This window comes from Lepidochelys kempii, chromosome 9 (assembly GCF_965140285.1).
Source record: "Lepidochelys kempii isolate rLepKem1 chromosome 9, rLepKem1.hap1, whole genome shotgun sequence".
NCBI classification, from domain to species: domain Eukaryota; kingdom Metazoa; phylum Chordata; order Testudines; family Cheloniidae; genus Lepidochelys; species Lepidochelys kempii.
In genome coordinates this window covers 68,414,064-68,440,325 of record NC_136388.1, presented here as the reverse complement: position 1 = coordinate 68,440,325, position 26,262 = coordinate 68,414,064, and the positions used below count along the sequence as shown (strand labels likewise).

The following is a 26,262-nucleotide window of genomic DNA, read 5'->3' as shown; positions in this document are numbered from 1 at the left end:
TACACTTATAAAGTTTCTGGGCAATACCAAGCTGGGAGGGGATGCAAGTGCTTTGGAGATTAGGAGTAAAATTCAAAATGATCTGGACAAACTGGAGAAATAGTCTGAAGTAAATAGGATGAAATTCAATAAGGACAAATGCAAAGTACTCCACTTTGGAAGGAACAATCAGCTGCTCACACACAAAATGGGAAATGACTGCCTAGGAAGAAGTACTGAGGAAAGGGATCTGGGGGACATAGTGGATCACAAGCTAAATATGAGTCAACAGTGTAACACTGTTGCAAAAAAAGCAAACATCATTCCGGGGTATATTAGCAGGAGTATTGTAAGCAAGACATGAGAAGTAATTCTTCCACTCTATTCTGTGCTGATTAGTGTGTCCAGTTCTGGATGCCACATTTCAGGATAGAGGTGGACAAATTGGAGAAAGTCCAGAGAAGAGCAACAAAATGATTAAAGGTCTAACAAAAACATGACCTATGAGGGAAGACTGAAAAAATGGGGTTTGTTTAGTCTGGAAAAAAGAAGACGAAGAGGGGACATGATAACAGTTTTCAAGTATGTAAAAGGTTGTTGTTACAAGGAGGAGGGAGAAAAATTGTTCTTCTTAAACTCTGAGGACAGGACAAGAAGCAATGCTTAAATTGCAGCAAGGGCAATTTAGGTTGGACGTTAGGAAAAACTTCCTAACTGTCAGAGTGATTAAGCACACCACCTAGGGCAGTTGTGGAATCTCCATCATTGGGGATTTTTAAGAGCATATTGGACAAACATCTGTTAGGGATGGTCTAGATCAGTGGTGGGCAGAGCATGGCCCGCAAGCTGTTTTAAGCTGGCCCGCGAGCAGCACCACCTGGCTCAGCCCCGCTCCGGCCGGGGCGCTGGGCTCGGGGGCCACACCACCTGGCTCGGCCCTGCTCTGGCCAAGGCACAGGGTCGGGCCACATCGCGTGGCTCAGTCCCATTACAGCGCTCTAGCCGGGGCGCAGGGTCAGGGGCCGCACCACGCGGCTCCCGGAAGCTGTGGCATGGCCCCGCTCCAGCTCCTATGTGCTCCACTGGGAGCTGCAGGGGGGTGCCTGTGGATGGGGCAGCGTGCAGAGTAGCCAGGCTGTGCCTCCACATAGGAGTCGGAGAAGGGACATGCCACTGCTTCTGGGAGCCGCTTGAGGTAAGTGTCACTCAGAGCCTGCACCCCTTGAGCCTCTCCCCATGCCCCAAACCCCTGCCTCAGCCCTGATCCTCTTCCTCAATCACAGCCTGGAGCACCCTCCTGAACCCCAACTCCTCATGACCAGTCCCACCCCAGAGCCCACACCATCCCCAGCCATAACCTGCACCCCTGCACAAGCCTTTATTCCCCTCTCACCCTCTGAACCCCTCAGCCCTGCCTCAGCCCTGATCCTCTTCCTCGATCACAGCCCAGAGCACCCTCCTACACCTCAAACTCCTCATCCTCATCCCCAGCCCCACCGCAGAGCCCGCACCCCCTCCGGCACCTCAAACCGAATTTTGTGAGCATTCATGGCCTGCCATACAATTTCTATTCCCCAATAAGGCCTTCTAGCCAAAAAGTGTGCCCACCCCAGTCTAGATAATACTTAGTCCCACCTTGAGTGCAGGGAAATGGACTAGATGACCTTTCAAGGTTCCTTCCAGTTCTATGATTCTATTGCCTAAGCATCACTGGTAATTAGCTACATGGATTAACATAAGGCAATTGCCTGTTTTCCACCATTTGCAGGTGATATTCTATAAACTTGTCATAACCATAGGGGTAACCTAAATTCCTCCTTACCTGTAAGGGGTTAAGAAGCTCAAGTAACCTGGCTGGCACCTGACCAAAGGAACCAATGGGGACAAAAGATACTTTCAAATCTGGTGGGGGGTGGGAGGAGGTTTTGTTTTGGATTCTTTGTTTCTGTGGCCATTCGCTCTTGGGACTAAGAGGGACTGGACATCAATTCATGTTCTCCAAATCTTTCTCAACAAGTCTGTCTTATTTCAAACTTGTAAGTAACAGCCAGGCAAAGCGTATTAGTTTATCTTTGTTTTCTCAACTTGTGAATTTTCCCTTTGCCAGAGGAAGGTTTTCCCTGTTTTGTTGTAACTTTGAAATTAAGGCTAGAGAGGGTTCCTCTGTGTTCTCTTAATTTTCTGCTATTCTGTAAGGTTAACTACCAGCCTAAGTTTACAGAGGTGATTCTTTTACCTTTTCTCTTTAAATAAAATCCTTCCTTTTAAGAACCTGACTGATTTTTCCATTGTTCTAAGACCCAGGAGTTTGGGTCTGTAGTCTCTTTGTAACCAACTGGTGAGGATATCTGTTAGGATAAAGATATTCAGGCCTGTCTGTAAAGGCCTATACTCTAAGAATTTAGCTGTATTCTTATCACTTAGCTAGTTATAGAGGTATAAAAGAAAGAATCAAAATCACTGTCTGCTGGTGTAAGGGCCTTCTCTTACTGTGACAGTCTGAGGCCCTGTTCTTAGGCTAAGGCCTTTGGCTAAGCAGCAGAGGCAGCCATAAGCTGGGACACGAACGATCACAGCCTCACATTCCAAACTAGTCACATTGAATGAAGGTGCTATTGGGCTGTTAGGAATACAGTCCTGTCCTGATAATGCCTATCACCTCCAGAGAAAGGGAAGTGCCTAGAAAATGTAAAAGGAAACTTAGTTTGATAGCATCCTGTCTGGCAAGAACTCACTTATCAATAGCTGGGATGTGAAATCCTCACTTCTGTATTGTTTTGTCATTATAGTTCCCACTTTGCTATTGTTTGTCTGTATAATCTCTGTCTGGTTCTGTGATTGTTTCTGTCTGCTGTATAATTAATTGTGCTAGGTGTAAACTAATTAAGGTGGTGGGATATAATTGGTTACATAATCATGTTACAATATGTTAGGATTGGTTAGTTAAATTTCAGGAAAATAATTGGTGAAGGTATAGCTAAGCAGAACTCAAGTTTTACTATATAGTCTGCAGTCAATCAGGAAGTGGGTGGGGGAAATGGGAACAGGGAATGGGGGTGGGAAAATTGGAATCATGTTTTTCTAAGGGCAGAAATGGGAACAGGGACACAGGTAAGGCTCTGTGGTGTCAGAGCTGGGAAGAGGGGCACTAAGGAAGGAAACTGGAATCATGCTTGCTGGAAGTTCACCCCAATAAACATTGAATTGTTTGTACCTTTGGACTTCGGGTATTGTTGCTCTCTGTTCATGCGAGAAGGACCAGGGAAGTAAGTGGGTGAAGGAATAAGCCCCCTAACAATATATGCTCAAAACCTTCCCCAGGAAAGGGGGTATAGGCGTGGGTGAATATTTTGGAGGACTAGGACTCCAAGTGGTCCTTTCCCTGATTGTTTGTTAAATCACTTGGTGGTGGCAGCGATCCCAGGGCAAGAAAGGAATCTGTGCCTTGGGGAAGTTTTAACTTAAGCTGGTAAGAATAAGCCTAGGGGGCCTTTCATGTAGGTCCCCACATCTGTACCCCAGAGTTCAGAGTGGGGAAGGAACCCTGACAATACTTCAAAAAGAAATCAATACAGTGCTATCACTATATTTACAGTTCATTTAAATGTTAAGATCTCCTTTTGATTTCTGAATTAACAGAGTACAGCATACACAGGAACTGTTCATCTCTAACAATATATAGGTTTCCACAAAATCACAAACATTATCTACCCATATCTCTCTAAAGGTTGAATTTGGGTCATTTGTCCTGCAGGATGCTTAACCCTTTCTGGACATGTACCACAGTCAGCATTAGCCTACATCAGCTTTCTTGCAGAACAATTAGAGAAAGGATCCTGCAGTTCTATTGGTTTCAGACCAAGAGATAAACCTATTAATTCTGGCCCAGTTCTGCCTCCCTTGATGTCAGAAGTCAGACAGTGCTCATCCACAACGACAGGAACCACCACCCAATTCACATCACCTCAAACAAAACTAACTTCATAAGCATACAGAGAAAATCCTGAAGTAATCAATACTTAAATATCAGTACAACTCAGACTAAGAGTGCTAAAAACTTCATAGGCAGGGCAGGGCAGGGCTCCTGTTACTAACCAAGGCACTGTTACCAAAAAGCCTTTCCCACTGTTCAGATGCTCTGCCTGCCTTAAATCTACACAATTTGTCATCTCAGGGACACAGATGCCACCACCGCTTACACACAATGTACACATTTAAAAATATGTTATTCTAGTGCATGAAATGTGACACCACTTGCTTGAGTTCTAAGCCAAATACCACATTTTAGTAAAGTTTTGTGTGTAGTATTCGCTAAAGATGCACATTATGTACATGAACTGTGACTGCGAAAGAAGCATTATGACACTGATATTCATTGCCATGGATTGACAGGACAAATCAGAAATAGGTACATTCCAGTTCAAATTGAAGTAAAAGTGCCCAGATCACATCACAGACAATTGGGGACTGTAGTAAAACTAATCAAGTTCTCTAGACAGAGTCTAGAGTCACTAATTCATACGACAACAACTTCACCTTTCTATTCTTCACCTTCACTATTCTACAACCAAAAAGAAAAAAAAAGGTTACAAATCTAGGCTCAGCAGAACTAAGTAAAGCAACTTGGTCAGTGCCACATTTTTGTTTCTAATACTATTACAGTGCTATAACTATTTTAGTACTCCTGGCAATTTTGAACAGTGGCAACATAGTTTTGAGTGGGCTGGACTTACAGTGAACATTGGTAAGACCAAGACTATGATAACTGAGGGAGGAGGACTTAGCATAAAGGACAACACAGATGGAGAGCTTAGAAGAGTGAAAGAATTTAAATATCTAAGAGCAATGATTGCTGACAATGGTTGCCCTCCTGAGTGATGCCGGGCATCATACTAAAGCTGCTTGGTTCAAATGGAGGAAACAACTCCAGTTCTCTGTGACAAAAAGATAAAGTTAAGCGGTAGAGTGTATAAAACTGTAATTCGACCCAACTTAACGCACGTATAGAGATTTGGCCAGCCACAAGGAAGAAAAACAATATGCTCTCCACCACAGAAATGAAGATGTTGAGATGGTCAAACAGTTGGACACTCCATGACAGGAAATGAAATGATGTTGTATTGGGTCTAACATGGGTTGCTCCAGCTGAAGACAAGTTGAGGGTGGCTAGGCTACATTGACCCAAGAGTTATAGTGCAAGGATGGCTCTTGCAATGATGGTGAATGGAAGATGACCAAAGTGTATAACAAAGATTTGGTACACAGATTGGATATCAGCAGAGCTCAGAGAGAGCAATCTGTATGACAGCCTCGCATATGATCATGAGGTTTGAAAGAATGCTATCAATGTGACTGACGCTGAATAGAGAAGTGGCAAGAAAGAAGAGAGATGCTTGCAGTGCTCTACAAGTGTGGCAGCAATATAGTCCTGAGGGGAACAAATCACTCCAGTTTCTCATTGCACCACCTGCCGAGTGACAACTTTGTGTGAAGGTATTAAATGTGCCGTGCAAACAAGCTATTGTTTTTCAAATTACTATTTCTGAGGAAAAGCTCAGTTTCCAGTTTATAAGGCAAACACAACACTTTTAACTGGCAGTTTAGCAAAATCTTACAGCAACAGATTGTGTCCATTACTGTGATACTTGGAGAACATCATTCTGTGCTAGTGTCTTTTACTGAACATTCAGAGTACTCCAAATGCCTATCAAATAATTCAGCAACACCACTGCTCCTGTTTGCATCTGCCCATGGCCTTTCCACCATTACAATGTCTGTAGAAATGTCGCAAACTCTAACTGCTTTACACATGAGCCAGCTCAGGGGCTAACTCAAACACAGAAGTTGACTGATATTACCTTTTCTCTTAATAAAAAAACCCTTTCCTTAACAGAGGATATGTGATTTTCCCAAAAATAAACAAATAAAATAAAAACCCACTGTTATATAAAACAAAGCATCAAAACTCATTGTTTGTATCACATGCAAGTGTCTCCATTGAGCTCTTGTCTCCCATAAGGTAGATGAGCCTGAATCAAGATTTCACAATGAAGTTTTGCTATTGTTTGATTGAGATTTTTCAGTGAGCAGTTTAATTACATACCAAGAGGAAAAATGGCACTTACTATGAGAATCTGAAAAAGGCATGAATTAGATTATTTAAAAGAAAAAACAAACAAACAATACAATCCTTACCATTCTGCACCTCCGCTTATCGCAAACTTACATTCAAGCGTCCACTAAAAATAATCTGCAAGACACTGATATTTTACCCATATGGGCTTACTGGAACAGGAACCTCAGAAGCACACATGAGCATTCACCTAGCTCTCATACTAGAAATTCTTTCAGCCATTTCTGGATATCCAAATTAGAATCAATCTTCAATGTGCGACAGATTAACTCCCTGACTCCTAAGTACATAGAGTACAAATGCAAACTGGTCATTTCCTATCAGATACCAAATTTCTGTTGTCTATTTGGATGGGTGATTTCTATATTCACACTCTGAGGGTCATGATCCAGCCTGCCTCTTGGCCAGGAGCTTGACCAATAAGATCAAGATATAGAGAAGTGTCTCCTAAATATAACATATTGTGATTCCAGGAGCCCCTCAATGCCAACTGTGAGAGAGCATCTCATCCTATCTAAAAGGTATCATGTAAGGTGTCATATGCAAACTGATAACACACTGGTCTCCTCCCATCCTTTATCTTGCCATTTTAGATTGTAAACACTGAGGGGAAGGGATTACATCCTATTATGTGTTTACACAGTGTGCCTACCACAATGTTTGGATCTTGATCCAAATTCCAACATTCACCAAATTCAGGATTGGCTCGAGCTCATCTCAAAGATATTTTTGACATGTACAGTCGAATTTAGAATTCTTTGTAGCAACAATTTCATTATTTTGTACAAATATTCTAACAAAATAACATTGAAATAAGGCTCTTTTGTAAACACACTTCAGGATGTAGGCTATATGTTGCATTTGTACTCTGAAAATATAGTGATGACCATTTGCAATCGTAATTATTGACTTTTTTTTTCATCTGCAAAGCTTAAATTTTCAGTAAAGGTGAGTTGAGATATGTAGGGTCCCAAAGGTGAGGTCATCATCACTATTATTATACTCAGCAAGAATTATTGTGGGTTAGTACTGGCAGATCCATCCATGCATTTTTTGAAATTTATCCTGCTAGTGGTCTATCTTAAACAGAAAAATAAAGCCAAGAGTTAGGGATAGTCACTTACCTTAAAGAAGCTGATATAAATTGGTCATAAAAAAAAGTCAGAGGAGCACAAATCATCAATTAAACATTATTACACAATTTTAGAGATTCCTGTCAGTTTAAAATAAGCATTCAATAGCCTTTAAAAATCAATTGTTTCATTTAAACCCAATGCAAAAAGCACTTAAGCACACGTTCAAGTCTACCCCATTCTGCAAAGTTCTTAAGCACATGTTTAAGTCCTATTAACTTGAAATGATTTGCTGAAACATGAATTTAGAAACTTATTCAGCACTTTACATCATAAATGATACAACTAACAACTATCAAGGAATTTATATGACTCTCACAGTAACTGAGGCAATAATTTTTGCAGTTTCTACAACAGCGTGTGTGGGATTTGAAGCTAAAACATTTTAAATCCAAAGCAAAAACCACTCCATTAAGCCAACAAGACATGCTTATGTGTGAAGAAAATTATTTAGTAGTATAAGGTTTATAGGCTGAAATGTATCAATATTCGGCAATCATCTCTAGCATGAGAAATACACCATATATCCAGCTAGTTTACACATACATAATTTAGGTTAGTGTTGAACAAATACCCCCTTCCGCACCCCAACACTCTTGTTCTTGTTGTTAATCAGTGTCTATGTTTAAGATTAAAAAATCATTTCTGAAAGCTGTGCTCACGAGAACTGGCAGCCACCCCATGGAAAGCTGCCATTAATGATTAACTGATAATGAAGAAACAACCTGCTGAGGCACCTGGGATAAATTTAGTTTTTCAAAGCTTTATTATTCCAGTTGAGCGAGATAATAGATTATAATTTCAGGGGAAATGACATATGGAACATTTATGAGACTTTGAAATGATCATTTGAAACCTTTAATTTAAACCCCAGATTACAGACGGCTTTTTTTAAAATGAAGCAGAAAACAAATCTCAACTTGTTAAGACTTTAGTGCAGCTGACATGTCTAAGCACATGGATGGTCCCAGAGACTTCATGGAATTACTTATGTGCTTTAATTTCATTCTTTCATTCACTCATTCTTAAGTAGCTAGCTGAATCAGGGGGTCTCAGCCCCTACTGCAAGGCCAGGTGGCACCAGGCTCCTGTGTGGGTTCAAAAGATGGGGGAAGGCATAAAGAGCCTCCTTCCCCATCTAGCCATGCAGGGGAAGGGCACAACTGGAGTCCTCATGCTCCCCAAAAAACAAAGGCTGTACTGACTAGCCACTAATAGACAGGGGAGGTTGAGAAAGAACACGGATATACTCAACCTGTTTTCTGCACCAGACAAGGCTAGCCGACCCAAGAAGAGTCTTACAATTGGAGCTTTTATTAATATTAAAAAGAAGATACTAATTCTGCACACATCAAGACATGTGCTGCTTCCTTTAATTTACAATGGGAACCATGCCCTCGAAGCCAAAGGTAGAATCTGTTGCAAGGTTCTACAGCAAGTGCGTGGCAGAGTCTTAAATAATACCCAGGAGTCCTGACTCACATTCCTTCTGTTCTGACCACTATGCAATAATCTCTGGATTAATCTTACATCCTTTAAGACACAACCATCACTGTCAGTATTTGCTGTTTTCCTATTGATTCGAGTGCATGCAACTGCTAATGCATTTCTTTTACAGAATAAAGTCCTCATTACAATGTACAGGTTTCCCACTACAATAATCATATAATACCGCTTATCCCTGGCAACTCAAGTTACATGTTATTAGCTTTAATAATGTACAGCATGAAACGACTACAGGAAGTAATAAAAGAGGAGGAAACAACTGTAAAAAGGCTATTAAGTCTTTTCAATGTCTAGTTTCTATAACCTAATCTCATGCCTATTGCAGTGAAATTTCCCAGACTAACAGAAGAATCTAAAACAGTGAGAAGGGTATACATTCATATTTTATATATAAAAACACTTATTATAGAAACAATGTCTTAATCTAGGTAGTACAGTTTTTAGCTTATGTAATACAAGTCTATGTACGCATTGGGATGAATGTATTTCTACCTTTGCTTCTCCATCACATTCAAAGCTATTTATATTGAGTTTATTAATGGCTTCAGGGCAGTATGCTTGTTTCTTGTGCACGAATCTTCCAACTTCACAGTTACGTGTTGTCTGTTTATAAATGAACCATTCATAAAACCTCAAAAATAATAACACAATACAACTGCAAATAAAATATCAAAGTAAAAAAGAACTAACAATTCCCAAGCCAACCACTGTTCTTATAGCCTACCGGAAAATTACCCATATTGAAACATACACTTGAGGGACACTAAACACTGAGATGTTATCTAGCTATGCAGGAAGAAGGACAGTAAGCACTGGATGGGGTTTAATTAGGCTGCAACTTTATTCTTAAATTTCTAGGAGTACCCAGCAGATAACATTCTACAGTGCACGTAATTCCATAATCATTTCAATATATACCCAGCGGCTGCCATCAACCCTCCCACTTTCCCATTCAGGGCCCAGCCAACCCATTCCTGGGACCTTGCCCCCGCATGACGGTTAAAGGGCGTGGGGGAGGCTATAAAGAAGGGTTGGTTAATTCCCTGCTGTACCTGTCATGGGAGCCCCAAAACACCATTCTCTGCTCCTTTAAAGAATGCCTCCTTTAAATCCTTTATCAATCCATTTTATCTGATCACCATGTCCATTCCCTATGGCATATCTGCACTGGAAATTCACCACAAGCAGGAACGAGCAATTAGCTTGGCCTCCTTAGTCTAAGGAAAACACTCAGGAGTGGTGCTGAATAAGATCCTATCACAAAAGAGGCGAAAGAAAGAAAGACCCGGCTACTAATTTCCTTTAGCAGGGCATGCTGAATGGAGGAGCAGTCTGAAGCCTTAGTTAATACAGGCTCTTCTGCTTTTTGTCACTGATAGACAAAACAGTACCCAGGAAGGAAATGCTGCATCAAGGACATTAAGATGTCATCATCTGCTGTAGACACATAAGTCAGTGCTTTGTAACAAACAATACACAAATCAACACACCACCCTACTAATTCTTAAGGAGAAGCCATTGGGAAAGACAATAGCGATTTATATCTAAGTACCTTTGGGACACTGGATTCTACTGTGTGTCTGCTAGTATAACACAACACCATGTTTAATAATACAATTTTGTCTCTGTCCTCTTTTATCACACCTCTTCCATGATAGGAAGTTGAGGCTGTGGAAGTTGTAGCTATGCAGTTACCTAGACACTCACTCTAAATAAAACTGTGCTGATTTACTGCAAATATTTTGAGTTCTTGCATTTTCACAATGTTTCGTTTCTTACCTGTAGTGGGGTGATTTAGCTGTTCCAAATTTGGCTGAAGTACAAAAAGGCTTTCAGGCATACTGGTAGCAGGACTTAAAGAGAACTGCCTGCAAGGTACACCTGTGATTCTTTAATTATTAGCATATATTTTTTAGAGTTCAGTATTTATATTCATAAGGGGTTCATCAGCCAAAAGATAAAGTGATTGTTAAAAAGCACACAGAAGCCATGTAAAGATTTGAAGGAAAAAAAAACACTTAGCTGAAAGAACAGAGCTATAAGGCTTTGAAATTGTGAGCATGAAATAACAAGCTACATAAGCAAGTGAAAAATTGGATGGGGAGGGTTATGTTGCTGGCTCTGTATCCATAATCTATTTACCTCAAGGTACACTTGCACATCTGCTAGGTATTTACTTATGTGACTAGGAAACTAGAAATTGTCAAGCAGACGAGTGTTTAAAAGACCAAATGGTCTCACTTAACAAGGGGCTGTGAAATGAAGTGGGTTGGTGATGATAAAATACTTTCAACTATAGTATTATTGAACAGTGGTCTGGTTAAGAAGAAAAAAAAAAGCAAGTGTTTATATTACACAGTTACCTTGTGAGGAAGAGTACAGTTTTAGCTTAAACTCTGAATGTCCTTTTAGTCAAACCTTTGAAGGTATTTGAACAATATTTTTAAAATAATTAATTAGAAAAAGCTTTCTAATACTTTATAAGTCTACTCAGTGTTCATAAAAATTATGAAGTATGAATGACTGAAGGACCTGAACATGCTATGTTATGGAAATAATGCCTCAGTTTAGGGGGCATGAATTCTCAGGTCCTGTTTTTTTGGGGTTGGGTAAGTGTCACTATTTAAGATAAATGCAATTTTATAGTAAAGAGTTTTTAAAAAAATGAGCCACGTGTGATATATTGGGGATGTGTCTGTTAACTTGTAGCCTCCATGTTATTTGGTGAATTCCGTTTTGGTTCAGAGGCTGTGATTTGTTTTGGAACTATTTCAGAGTGTAACCCTTATGTTATACTGTAACTTTCTTTGTTGATTACAGCATCCATTCTGTAGCAGAGGTTTAACACTTAGTGGAAAAACATCTGAGAAGTTGTGACAGAGCCATCCAGGGCCATCAACATCGAATATCTCTCCCCTACTGGAACAATGAGTTTTCTACTGGCATGACCATTGACTTTGAATGAATCTCTACTCAGGCCTGGTCTACACTACAGAGTTAGGTCAACTTAAGGCAGCTTATGTTGATCTAAGCATGTTGATAAGCATGTACACTAAAATGGTGCTCCCACCGATGCAACTCACCCACTACACTGGACTTGAGCACTATTCCTCTCACAGAGGTGGAGTTAAATAAATGTAGTTAGGTCAACACAGTGTCGGTGTAGATGCTGCATTACTTACATCAACTGTTGCTGCCTTTCAGAAACTGTCCCACAATGCCCTGCACTGGCAGTCAAATTGGTGCAAGAGCTACTGATGAGGATGTGCACCACTGATGCTAGGAGCTTAGTTTGAGCATGTAAAACCAACTCAATTACTGTGCTGGCCTGTACGTCAACATAACTTAGTTCAACTTAATTTTGTCGTGTAGACTTGCCCACAGAAGCCAACTTGGGAAGAGGGTGTGTGTGCGTGTGTGCACATTAGCTTAATAGTTGTGGGTGTTATTAGATCAGGGAAGTTTTGAGCACTGCAGTTTTTCTTAAAGAATTTCAGAAGACGGACATTTTGAATCGAGACTGATTTCTTACTGTGTTTGCTTACTCCTTAGTCAAAGATTTTACTCATCCAAAACAGAAATCTGTATATTGAAATACTTGCATATGAGTGGTCACCAAAATGATAAATCAGTCCTCTTTTCGGCAGCAGATTAAGTCAATGGAAGTTTTGCTTGAGCATGTAGTACACAATTTGGATGAGGAAAAATACTAGTTTTGCTACATGAAACTTTGAAAAGTTGGGGGATGACAATATTTGCAAAAAAAAAAAAGGAGTACAGAGGTGCTTTTGTTCACAAATACTGGGTTTTGCAATAGTACATGATGTTTGCAGTTTTTGTGTATGCATGTCAGTCACAAGAGTTTGATTTAAAAAACTGCTCAGCTAAAAGAGAAAAAAATCAGTTTCAAATGCAACATCCATGTATAGTTTATATAAGAATTAGTATTATATCCTACAGGGCACCATGGATAGCTAAGTACCTGTTCTATAACAGTAGCATTATATCTGAAGTGACCTTCCCTGGATAGATTAGTTGCTCCTCTTAAATCAGCGAAATTATTGCTAATATTATGCAGCTAGAGGGACACAGTATTGTGCGGTTTCAGAGTAGCAGCCGTGTTAGTCTGTATTGACAAAAAGAAAAGGAGGACTTGTGGCACCTTAGAGACTAACAAATTTATTTGAGCATGAGTTTTCGTGAGCTACAGCTCACTTCATCGGATGCATATTGTGGAAAATACGGAAGATGTTTGTTTTTATACACACAAATCATGAAAAAATGGGTGTTTATCACTACAAAAGGTTTTGTCTCCCCCCACCCCACTCTCCTGCTGGTAACAGCTTATGTAAAGTAATCACTCTCCTTACAATGTGTATGATAATCAAGGTGGGCCATTTCCAGCACAAATCCAGGGTTTAATGAGAACGTCTGAGGAAGGGGGGGTGGGGGAGGAGGTTAGGAAAACAAGGGGAAATAGGTTACCTTGCATAATGACTTAGCCACTCCCAGTCTCTATTCAAGCCTAAATTAATTGTATCCAATTTGCAAATGAATTCCAATTCAGCAGTCTCTCACTGGAGTCTGGATTTGAAGTTTTTCTGTTGTAATATTGCAACTTTCATGTCTGTAATCGCGTGACCAGAGAGATTGAAGTGTTCTCCAACTGGTTTATGAATGTTATAATTCTTGACATCTGATTTGTGTCCATTTATTCTTTTACGTAGAGACTGTCCAGTTTGACCTGACCTCAGAAGTTCTTTTTGGAAGCCTGCAAAATCAGTGCCCCCCCGCCCTCCTCACAAATTAGTGAATAAGCCACAGCATACATACATGGGCCATTGCCTCTTGCAAAATAGCACTATGCACCTTATCTGCCATCACTGGCAATGAAGTAATTGCCCAAAGATGCACTGCTGATATTAACCTATTGGGAAGATAGCTAGCCATCCATATTTAGATATTACTCAGAGGCCAATAACTTGGCTATTTGAAATAGGTGTTTGTGGGAGAATGTCCCCTAAGATGACCTGCAGCAGCAAAAACCAGGATTATCAAGTAACACTCCAAGCAAACCTTTCACCACATACAGTCCTGCTGCAAAAGCACCTTCCTTCCTTTTCTGCCTAATTCTTCTGATTGTCCCTGACACCATGACTGGAATCCATTCCATGGTGTTCACCCAAACACAAATTTTCAGCCTATTTTTTAAATGGGTCAGTTTCCTGTCTGATAATATCTTTATAAACTAAACTCTGCACCATCTGAGAATGCTGAGAACAAACTATAAAGGAATTAGACAGTTCATAGATTTGCAGTTTGCCTATTAAGCATCGGGAGTTTGATCTGAATCCCACTTTACTTCCCTTCCTATTAACTCTGTCACTCACAAGCACTTCACCTATGTGTATGGGGACCGTTGCCCCCTTACTAACATTCAGTGGGGTGTTTTGTTTGGCTAGCTCCCAGTACTAAAAGGGGAAGAGTCTATGGGAAATCAGGACCCTGAGACTGACAGTGGGGAACAATGGGGAGAGGCCAATGCTCCAGGTCAGCCTGAATGACAGGGTGGGCAGGCTAATCAGAGAGTCAGGAGGCCAGGGAGGTCCCATCCTCGGTGTGAGCTGGTTTTGCCTGGGTCAGACAGAGTGGGGCCCAAGCTAAGCTGGGGAGCAGAGCTGTGCCAGATCCAGAGGGACCAGAAAAGCAGCCCAGAGAGAGCAGACCCTGTCCTGGGAGCAGAGCTGCAGCCCCAAAGCCAGAGGCACAGCCCAGAGAGAGCAGACCTGTCCTGGGAGGAGAGCTGCAGCAACCACAGCCAGAGGGGTCAGAAAAGCAGAGTCACAGAAGCAGCCTGCGGAGCAGACCTGTCCTGGGAGGGGAGCTGCAGCAACCAGAGCCAGAGGGGCCAGAGAAGCAGCAGAGCAGCAGCAGCGCTGAGACAGAGTGCTGGAGCTGGGTCTGGAGCAGTCCGCAGCTGGGTGCGGGGAGCAGCTGTGGAGACGCCTCAGCCAAGGGGCTCTGCAGGCCAGGCTTGGATCACAACCCCGACAGGGCGGGGGCGACACTGGGAAGAAGGGTCCTACCAATTAGAGCCTGAGAGCATGTGGCCACCACCAGAGCGAGTGTCCAACCCACAGAATCCCTGCGGCACAGCCAGGGCCTGACAAGGAGGCCTGGGACTTACAAGGAACGGACTGTGAACTGCCCTGACATTCCAGAGACACTGTTTGTGATGTTCCCTGCCACAGAGCGGGTTGATGTGTCTCCTTTAACCTTTCCCATTTTCCTTATTCTCTTTAAAATTAATTGTTGATTAAATAACTTGTATTTGCTTTAACTCGTATGTAATGGTCAGTGGGTCAGAGAAGTGCCCAGTGCAGAGAGAGTACCCCGGAGTGGGGACACCCTAGCCCCTGTCCTAGGTGACCACAGCAGGGTTGGGGGTCAAACCTCCCAGGAATCCTGGGCCCAGCCTTGTTGCGGTTACGAGGACTCTGCCAGACAGGAGAGTGGAAGGGGAGTCCTCAAGGGCAGGGAGGCCACTGGGTAAAGGAAGTGGGAGCGAGGACTCAGATCCTTTTGCTAGCCCACTTCACCAGGGGAGTGCAGAAGCCAGGAAAGTTTCCCACAAGAGTGGGACTATTCCCCCGCTTACATATGAAAAGAAAAAGCCCAACTCAAGAAGAAATTTGACATCATTGTTCTCTTTTAGGTTCTCAATCCCCTAAGTAGTCTCTTGCCCACAAGTGCTTCTTTTCTCCTTTATACCAATTACCATTTACCCATCAAATAACATAACTAGCAAAGAAAGTTAGTTATGTATGTACCGTACTGTACTGGAAGTATTAAGCTGCTTTTACACTAGGTATATGCCAGTGCTGAGAAATAAATAGAAGCAATTAACATCAAATTGTTTACTTTTTCTCCAAAGGAAAAATATTTGTTTAATTAGATGATTCAAATTAAAAGAGAAACTTAATTACAACAACATATTATATCTATCTGGCATGAATTATCAAAAGCAGACATTTCTCTTTGGAACCATATTTTATGCTAAACTGTCATGTAGACAGGCTGGCTCAGGAATCCAGCACATAACCTTTACCTTTCTCAAATATACAAGGGAAATCATTCAAATAAATCACCGTGGTAGTGTTCTTAGCTCAGTAAAGTCTAATCACTATCATTTCCAAGCTAGCAAATAGCATGCATCAATGCCCCCCTGAAAAGAAGGAATTTGCAACATTTCTCATTTTGCCCTGAACACTTTACTTCAGAATAAATACACACTAAAGACTTGGGGGTCTGGTGCATAAAAGTAACTTGCTTGAAGTGACATCAGTGAAGCTCAGCCACTGAGGCTTAGCCCCTTCTCATCCTGGGAAGGCCTATAACCTGCTGTGAAGAAAGCTTGCGCAGACTGGAAGCTCCATGCAGAGGGTGTTCCCTGTCTACACGGCATTTCCCAGTAAATAACTCCCTGCATCTCACTTCACTTCTGTTGCAATCTGGTCCCCCTGCCTTCCTGGAGGATTGCATGAGATCTTGAGAATTCAAGAAAGTCAGAAGACTAGTAGCCAAATGACAAAAGAGAAGAATAAATCCCTGACACAAGGCCGAGTGTTCAGGCAGCCTACCCCAGCATTTCTCAAAATTTGCGGGAGTCATGAAGTCACAAAAAATATTGCTGGGGGAGGAGGGAGACTCTCAAGGGGGAATGGTGGTACAGCAGCAGCCAGCACTGTGGCCGCCCAGTGCTGCCGCCAGCAGTTGTGCAGAAGTATGCTCCTATGAGTATGTACAGTAATTTGCTATCAGTTTTTGGGGAGGGGGTTGATCACAGCCTGAAATATTTCAAAAGTGGGGGGCAGCAATAAAGTTTGAGAACCCCAGTATACCTTGTCCTTCATAGAGCTGTTCATTCTAGGTTTGAGTTGATATTTCACTATTATATGTTGCTGTTTAATATAAAGTTTGGATAAATATTTCATTACACTTATCTTTTCAGAAAGAGGCACATAGTGCTAGCTGTGGCCACTTAGGGGAAGAGAGCACGGAGGTAAGATACATAAACAGGAAATAAAGACGGTCTGGCGTCCATCCGTACCATGGTGTAGTGCATCTGTAATCTCTGTAAACACCTCATGGGATTAGGGCCTTTATAAATTTCAGTGCCTTTTGTGTTCTCTGGCCTGTGTTATACAGGAGGTCAGACTAAATGATCGCAATAGTCCCTTCTGTCCTTGGAGTCTATGAGTCCTTATTGCTTACCATTTTGTCCTCACTATCACCTATTTGCATAGTCTATAGAAAATAGCTAATTAATTCAGAATGTGTCTTCATTGCAGGGCTGCATTCCCATGCATACAAAATAGCAAAATTGCATGTGCGGGGGGAGTGGGGTGGGGAGAAAGGCGAGACTTTACAAACAACAGGTGAAAATCCAACTAAAAACACATGATAAGCCTTAAAATTCTTTACTGAGAGAGCACAAAGAATTAAACTTGATTTAATGTAAGGAATTCTAAATGCAGATCAGGGCCACTAAATACACAAATGTCTCTTTCAACAAACATACTGCATTTTTAATCTCAGATCTCCCCACATTATACTCTTACTGTATATGAGAAACTGAATAAAACAGGCAATTTATCACTGTTAAAAAACATAATACAGGAAAAAAAGAAAAGGAGGACCTGTGGCACCTTAGAGACTAACACATTTATTTGAGCATAAGCTTTCGTGAGCTACAGCTCACTTCATTGGGTGCAGTCAGTGGGATGCATCCGATGAAGTGAGCTGTAGCTCACAAAAGCTCATGCTCAAATAAATTTGTTAGTCTCTAAGGTGCCACAAGTACTCCTTTTCTTTTTGCGGATACAGACTAACATGGCTGCTATTCTGAAACCTGTCATAATACAGGAAAAATCAGAAGCACATTAAAAGAGCTGGTTATGTTATAACTGCAGCTGCTCCCTGTAAATTCCATCTTTTGAATAATAAAATTACTGTGCAATTAAAAGCAATTGGCACTTCTGTTTTCCTACTGATAAACATTTAACAAAACCTCACTCCATAACTACCACCTTCTCTGTTTATAACAAAGCCCAGCAGCATGATACTGCACACTGGCCTGTATTGGTAAAGCTGGGTATATAATCTAACCCAAAATAAGCTTGAACAAAACTGGCTGATTTCAAGTTACTTTGGATGGCCACAGAGTCCACACCACTAAAGCAAGCTATTGTAAATATGATACCTTACTGAGCAGTTTACAATACAATCCATGGCATACGTTTTTAGTACAATCTGTTGTCAAATTACAGAGCCAAATTCTGTCGCATATAAATATGCATAATAGCCACTGAAAAGCTGCATGGTGACATCTGAGGGCAGAATTAATATTATATGTATTCCTGAAATAAAAATAATATTTTATAATCCTGGGAACTATTCTCTCTTTAAATTTGCATATTTATGCTGTATTGGTATATAAACAAACATTTCTGATAGAGAATTACATTTACAATGAAAGTATAGTATGCACATTTCTGTATTTAGTATTTGCTTAAAACTGTCATGAAATATAAAATAGTTTCTAAAAAGGCCAAACTCTTGGCCACTATTCCCTCGTGCTAAAACAGATGTCCACTTCTTGCATCTGTAGACATTGACAGACACAAAACCCAGTGGATTAAATTGTTCCCTCTGCTACACTGGTCTAACTCCACAGTAGGTTCATTAATGAAAGAATTTACATTAGAATTACGTTAGAATTTACACCAGTGTGACGAGGCAGAAAATGGCCCAGTATTTTCAACCATAGGTTAATTAGATAATCTTGACAGTTACAATCACACCTAAAAGTGATATTGATTAAGATTCAGGGGGTAGAATCCTGACCTCATTAAATTCAATGGCAAAACTCCCATTGACTTCAGTGGAGCCAGGATTTCCCATGTGCCACTTTGTCTTAGACACAGCTGAGCTTCAAAATATACAATAAATACTTCCAATGATGTCGCTTTGTGAAAAAATAGATCCAACTTTGCCTTGACTTCTTCCCTCATGCTTTGATTCTTCTTCCTTAACTGATGTTTATTATTATGTCTGTCTTTCTTCCAATATTTAATCACACTTGTATAAAACCTTCTAGGTAAGGGACTTCTTTGCCAGGAAGACTACTGTTGTGTATTTCTAAAATAATGCACCAGAGAAGATGCATTAAAAAGTCACATGTTTTCCAAGACGTCTAACTTTCTTTTTAAAAATAAAATAAAGGATTCATTTTAGTGGAGGGGAACACTTTCCTATCTTCACCTTGTTATGCCAATCATTGGGTCTCACAACTCCATCTTCACACATCTCTGTAAAGAAAGAAGTACTTTGTCCTAACAGAGGAAGGCTGGGATGGATTTAATTCCATTTTCTCAAGATGATTCCAGTGAGTTTAGCTACAGTCCTTCATACTGGCTGGCAATGACAATCATGGGATTGGGAACAATCAATTATCCCAGCCACTGGGGCACCCACCTTCACTATCCATTCTGGGTTATAGAGCATGCATTTTGAATGCCAACATCATTTTCAACTGCTCATTTTATGGACTGGATAAGTTATTTTACCTCTCCAAATTAAAACAAGATAATGGATACTTGGGGGAGGGGCATTCTTGTGCATGCAAGCTCTTTAACTTGTAATGTGTTACTAGCCAAAGACCCGCACAAGCAACCAGAAAACAGTGTCCTAAAAGAGTTGAGCCATTAAGTAGGTAATCAAAACCAACGGCAAACTTGAGGATATTAATAAGGTCTAAGATTGGCAATTGCCTATTACAGATGTCCCTTTGTGAAAATTTCAGAGAACTTTTCTCTTTGCTATCCACCGTTTGTCCTGGCTAATGCACAATGGCATATTTAAGAAGAGGTTTTAAAGATGTGGGATTTTGTATGACAGGTGTGAGTTACCAAAGGATGGAACCCTCTTGTTCTGTGTTCTAAGAAATCAAACATTTAAAGAAAGTCTTCAGGGCTGGGAGTCTGCACCTCAACCAAGCAGTGCCAGAATGAAGCAGAGCCTAACCCACTACTTGGCTCTTCTTTCCTAAGGGTATGTCTTCACTACCCGCCAGATCGGTGGGCAGCGATCGATCCAGCGGGGATTGATTTAGCACATCTAGTTTAGACGCGATAAATCGACCCCTGAGTGCTCTCCCGTCGACTCCTGTACTCCAGCACCACGAGAGGCACAGGCAGAGTCGATGGGGGAGTGACAGCAGTAGACACCACGGTAAGTTGATCTAAGTACGTTGACTTCAGCTACATTATTCACATAGCTGAAGTTGCGTAACTTAGATCGATCCGCCCACCCGCCAGTGTAGACCAGGGCTAAGGGAGGGAGCTAGAATTCTCTGCTCCTTTACTGCCCACAGGACAACTGCCATCTTAGACAGATCTGGATGAAATTTTCAGATAAATAGTTTATTTGACATAAAAGGCAGTTTCGATCCACGCAAAACCATTCAGAAATTTGACACAAATGGTTTCAGCCATTCAGAAAAGTGGCCAGAAGAGGAGGGAGAGGTGTTGGTGATATTGCTGCTGCCTACTCTTATAACTTTTATCCCAGTGATTAGGATATGGGACACCCAGGTGTGAATCCCTGATACGGACTTTTTTTCAATTCACCAAAAAAATCTGAGCTGAACGTAGAATCATAGGACTGGAAGGGACCTCGAGAAGTCATCTAATCCAATCCCCTGCACTCATGGCAGGAGTAAGTATTATCTAGACCATTCCTGACAGGTGTTTGTCTAACCTGCTCTTAAAAATCTCCAATGATGGAGATTCTGCAATCTCCCTAGGCAATTTATTCCAGTGCTTAACAACCCTGACTGGAAGTTTTCCTAATGTCCAACCTAAACTGCCCTTTCTGCAATTTAAGCCCATTTCTTCTTGTCCTATCCTCAAAAGTCAAAAACAATCATTTTTCTCCCTCCTCCTTGTAACAACCTTTTATGTAATTGAAAACTGTTATGTCCCCTCTCAGTCTTCTCTTTTCCAGACTAAACAAACCCACTTTTTCCAATCTTCCCTCATAGGTCATGTGTTCTAGACCTTTAATCATTTTTGTTGCTCTTCTCTGGACTTTCTCCAATTTGTCCACATCTTTCCTGAAATGTGGCGCCCAGAACTGGATACAGTACTCCAATTGAGGCCTAATCAGCGTGGAGTAGAGTGGAAGAATTACTTCTCATGTCTTGCTTACAATACTCCTCCTAATATATCCCAGAATGATGTTTGCTTTTTTTGCAAAAAAATGTTACACTGTTGACTCATATTTAGCTTATGGTCCACTATGACCCCCAGATCCCTTTCCGCAGTACTCCTTCCTAGGCAGTCATTTCCCATTTTATACATGTGCAACTGATTGTTCCTTCCAAAGTGGAGGACTTTGCATTTGTCCTTATTGAATTTCATCCTATTTACTTCAGACCGTTTCTCCAGTTTGTCCAGATCATTTTGAATTTTAATCCTATCCTCCGAAGTACTTGCATCCTCTCAGCTTGGTGTTGTCCACAAACTTTATAAGTGTGGACTCTCTATACCATTATCTAAATTATTGATGAAGATATTGAATAGAATCAGACCGAGGACTGATCCCTGCGGGACCCCACTCATTATGCCCTTCGAGCGTGACTGAACCACTGATAACTACTCTCTGGGAAAGGTTTTCCAACTAGTTTTGCACCCACCTTATACTAGCTCCATCTAGGTTGTATTTCCCTAGTTTGTTTATGAGAAGGTCATGCAAGACAGTATCAAAATCTTTACTAAAGTCAAGATATATAAAAAAATTATTTTTGATTTTTTGGAATTGCCACTGAACAAAAAAAATACAAAAATAATAATAATAATAATAATAATAATAATAAAAAAATCTGTGATTTGCCCAGCTCTAGCCAGGAGGCTGCCGCACAGCATCGCATGAGCAGGCAATGGAACTTGACAGCACTCTCTGCACCTCTGCCATCCTTTCATGGGGGGAGATTCTTTGCTTTCTCACTCCTCTAAGGCCATCTTCCTCTTCAGGGCCAGATGGTTGAGACTTTTTCTCCCCTAAATAATGCTCAGTAAAATTGAAAGGCACTCTGCATCTTCAATCCCAGAGTACAAGAGTCAGCTCAGAAATGCCCACCAGAAGGAGTACTGGCTAACATGGCACCTAACTCTTGTGTTGCCAGGCACAGGAACTAGTACCAGAACAGGCAGGGGGCCACCCCAAGAAGATAGTGAGAATAGGGACAGCAGCAGCTGTTTCGGTACCTTACTGCCAGTTTTTCCTGGTACTGCACAGAAATGTGTACAACAATAACTATAGTTGTCTTTTCAGGACAGCTTTTCTTACTTGCATTTTGAAATAATAGGCTACCAGAGCCTAGGAAAGAGTATTGTAAAAATGAAACTATTAAATGTCAATGTCACATACAGTACCACTTAATGCTTTGCTATTTTAACACTGAAAACAGCACAATGGAATGTAACAATCAAAGTTTCATAATGCACTTAAAGAGCTTCAAAAAGATCAATTATCTTTGTATGGATAAGAGAACTACTAATGATTCCAACAGTGTTATTCAAATTAAACTTATGCCAATGAAATGCATTACATCTCTATCACAAAGAGTACTGCATTAGACTGATGCCACCCAATTCTTACCACAACCAGAAGGTATGTTGCAAGCCCAGAATTGTAGGTCCTTTGTGCCCGGGGAGGAGGGAGAGAAGCTCTCCAAAACTCATCTCTTTCTAGATGAAAGGAATTTAAAAGCTATTTACTTTAGTGATGCTATATCGTGGGGCTAAATGGTGGAAATACAGCAGTTGTGAAAGACACAAGGTGCAACCCATCACTAGTATATGTGCAATTCAATATACAGGCCCAAGTATATCTGGTTGTTGAATGAGCATGGGTTCCTGCAAGGATAAACGGCATAAGAAGCCTTAGACACCTTGTGGCCCCCACGTTGGGACTGCTTCCTGCTACCAACATTGGAGGCACTAAGTATCCCAAAGGGAGGAAAGGACAGCACAAGTATCTTTACCAGCAGCAGAGCCTGCAGTGTTTCTCCTTGGATTGCTTAACTCCATGGGCTGCCTCCAGCTCAGTGACTTAATGGCAAAATCTAGCTGTAAGACAAGGTGCTCTTTCCCCCGCTGTCCTAGGTATAAGGAGAGAATGTAGTTAGGAGACTATGGTCGGAGGAAGTAGGAAGGTCTTTATACCTAAGGGACATAAATTGTGTGGATGATTAGCGCATGGCGTATCACTGATGCAGGACCAGATTAAAGAAGTTTGGGGCCCTGAGCAGTATAGAAATTGCTCCTCCCACCTTCCTTAAGGGACCAGAGAAACTGGACCCCCCACAGAAACCCCTCCTCTTACATGGCTCTGATCGCCATAGCCATCCACAAGGATACCAAGAAGAGGCCCAGCTGCCAAGAAGAGGCCCAGATGCCTAAGGTGCCAAACCTCATCAGCGGTGCTACCCCATGTGCCAAGTCGCAATGCCACTGACATTTAGCTCATCCTCCCCATTGTCATGAGTCATGATGGTAAAGGTGGGGGACCTGGGCCAAACCTAGTTGAGGACAAAATAGGGTTGCCACCTCAGAGAGGCAGGAAAACCACACTGCTACCCACACCAGCCTGACTCTTCTTCCCCTCCCAGGCATCCCTGTCACCAGCCTAGCCCCCTTTGCCCCAGAGCCCCTACACCTACACCCACCCCCTACCAGGAGCCTGAACCCAGGGCGCTTCCTTACGAGTCCCTCACAGGAGCTCCTGCTTCCCCCTCCCTGGTCTCTGCTCCTGCTGGCAAGCCTTAGGTAGGTCCTGCTTTCTGGCACAAATGGGATTAGGAGCATCAGATGCCACATCAGCATGTTGAGGGCCTGGCACAAGAATGGTTGGCAGTATTCCCAGCAGCCATGTAACCTGCACATTGTAGCTGAAGCAGCCACTGTTGCCCCTGGGCATGCGTACAGCAATGGTTGCCGGTTGCAATGTGTCAGAATTTTTTCACTTGTAATTTACAAGTAAGTTACAAATGGGGAGAAATAACTGGCACATCGCAACCAGGAACACAAGGAAAAAATCTGCCAGGCCAGTTAAAGATTGGTCAGGTGGCAATCTTAGGCCCAAACCTGGTTAGAGGCCCTGCTAAGATCAACGTCCCTGTTCGAGTGCACACTGATTAATCTGAGCCTGCTCTGATGCCCAGGAAAAGCTCTGAAGATAGACACAGGATCATTATGGCACTTCACTACCTTTTACCAAGGGCAGGATTATGCCCCTGTTGCTCCCAGTGGTGAGCAGTTATTCTCACAGCTAGCTGAGTTGGCTTTAATGGAACCACTTTCAGTACTCACCCATGGGAACAGCAGATGCACAGCTGGGCCCTAGATTTTATTAACTTTTACTATACAGAGGAAAAAGGCCAGTTACTGAAACTGAAAACTTTACCCATTGTGCAGGGCAGGGCGTCCAGAGGCAGGAAGGCTGAATACTTCTATGTTTCTAGGACTGTCTCTACAAATCTTGAAAAATGACTCTTATATGACACAAATATCCTACTAACAACCTGTCTGGGTGAAACATTAATCTCTGGAGAAAGGGAAATTGAGGCTACTTGAGCACCTGAATCTTCTGGGATCAGACAGACTCTTGAGATACGGTGTTGTGGTGTACCCACTCTACCTTTACTGATAGCCACTAATGTCCTAATCCTCCTATGAGCTCCATGCAATCTAGTCTCATACGCTTTTTTCCATCTTCTTCCAATAGTGCCTGTAGGACAATGCTCTCATCTTCATTACTTACTTTCTCTTCTCCTTTGATCTCCTGGAACCACTGAAACACTAGTGGGAACAAACTGTTGACCTGCAATTTGTCTTAGGGCAACTTGAGGTAGTGGCCCTGTATGGAGGGGAAATCTATATTCATTTTTATATTTCACTCATCACCATGGTATGTAAGCACCCATGTTCCTCCTTCCACTACAGAAATTTTCTACAGATGTTACATGTTATTTCTGCAACTCTCCCTGCTCCTCTGAATCCTTCATCTTGATAGCCAGCCACAAGCTGTCATCCATTTATTTTCTAATACATCTAGATTATTAAGTGTTATTAACTAAATGTCGTGACTGATGTTACATTTTGACTGAACTTCTGTAAATAACCCTGTTATCAATAATAAACACTGTCAAATACACATGCACGAGTTTGAAATAAAAAAGGAAAATCCATTTAATATCCTCTTTTTTGCAGGCACCTACCGATAGCAACCAATAGCATTGATTATCTCCTACCCAATATCAAAGCAAGTTGACAAAATATATAGGATAGCACAGCACAGTCACACATTTAACTACAGAGAAGTAAGGGCTCTACAAGATCAAATTAAAACTAAGGCATTAAAAATGGGTAACAAGGAAGGTCAAGTTTATCCCTAGTAATGTCAGTGGAGTTACTCCACAGATGATTTTTCTAGAGATTCTAAAATATATTCATATGGTTCTGATTTACTTATTTTAAATTGCAATCATTTATAACCTTATGTCTAGATAGCTTGAACTTGAAAGCCTATGTTTATTACCTCCAGTGTAAAAAGCAGATGTGAAGAGCTGTACAGAGGAACCATATGGAAGAACAGAAGTTTAATTGGTCCTACAAGTCTAAGGAACCATACTACATATTCGAGTGCCATATACTGGCACCTTATCTATTAAGTAACTACTGTATTAACAGATAGAGAGCACTCTTTCAACACCCATGACACCGTATCCTTCTGTTAAAATAGACAAATCTTCAAACACCACTTCTAAAATAATATCTGAAACAATATAGATTAAAAATGTATTGTAATTCATAGATTTGAGGTCTACTCCTCTACTTGACATTCGATATTTCATCTCTAAGTTTGGGGAGCATTTGACAGGGCCCAGGGCTTCACTATTAACTATTCATGTAGCCCTGTAATTGTATAAGCCACTTTAAAAGCAAGCACACAAAAAACAAACCATGCACACACTCCCCATTATCACCACCACAACCACAACAAAATCCCATCCCCTTTTCACCACACCTTGCAAGACAAAACTGTTTTGAGAGGATTTCTACAAACAACTTCAAAATCTGCAGTTTTCATTTGTCCTTGCCAAGATCACACCAACCTTTGTTTCATACCATCATGCCTTAGGAACTCATCCCTGAAAGGCAGATAGCAGGAGGAACTCTAATAGGTTGCTCAGCAGGTCAGATTGTCAAAAGTGCATACACGTGCACAACTAAAACAAGACAAGTCACCTCCTACCAGTTAAAAAGTTGACTGAAAGGAGTATTTAAAGAGACCATGCTTGCTTGCACCCAGGATTGTGCTCATAAACTCACTAGTACCACCACAAAAAACAAGATGCAGGTCAGAAAGAAAATGTTTTCAATTCAT

General features: G+C 41.4%; 1 long non-coding RNA gene across 2 annotated transcripts in view; it reads right to left on the bottom strand.

Annotated features, from left to right (window-relative positions):
• LOC144930836 (uncharacterized) overlaps positions 1-26,262 on the bottom strand; it is a 196,205-nt gene that overhangs the window by 92,408 nt on the left and 77,535 nt on the right. The gene's annotated exons all lie outside the window — the stretch shown is intronic.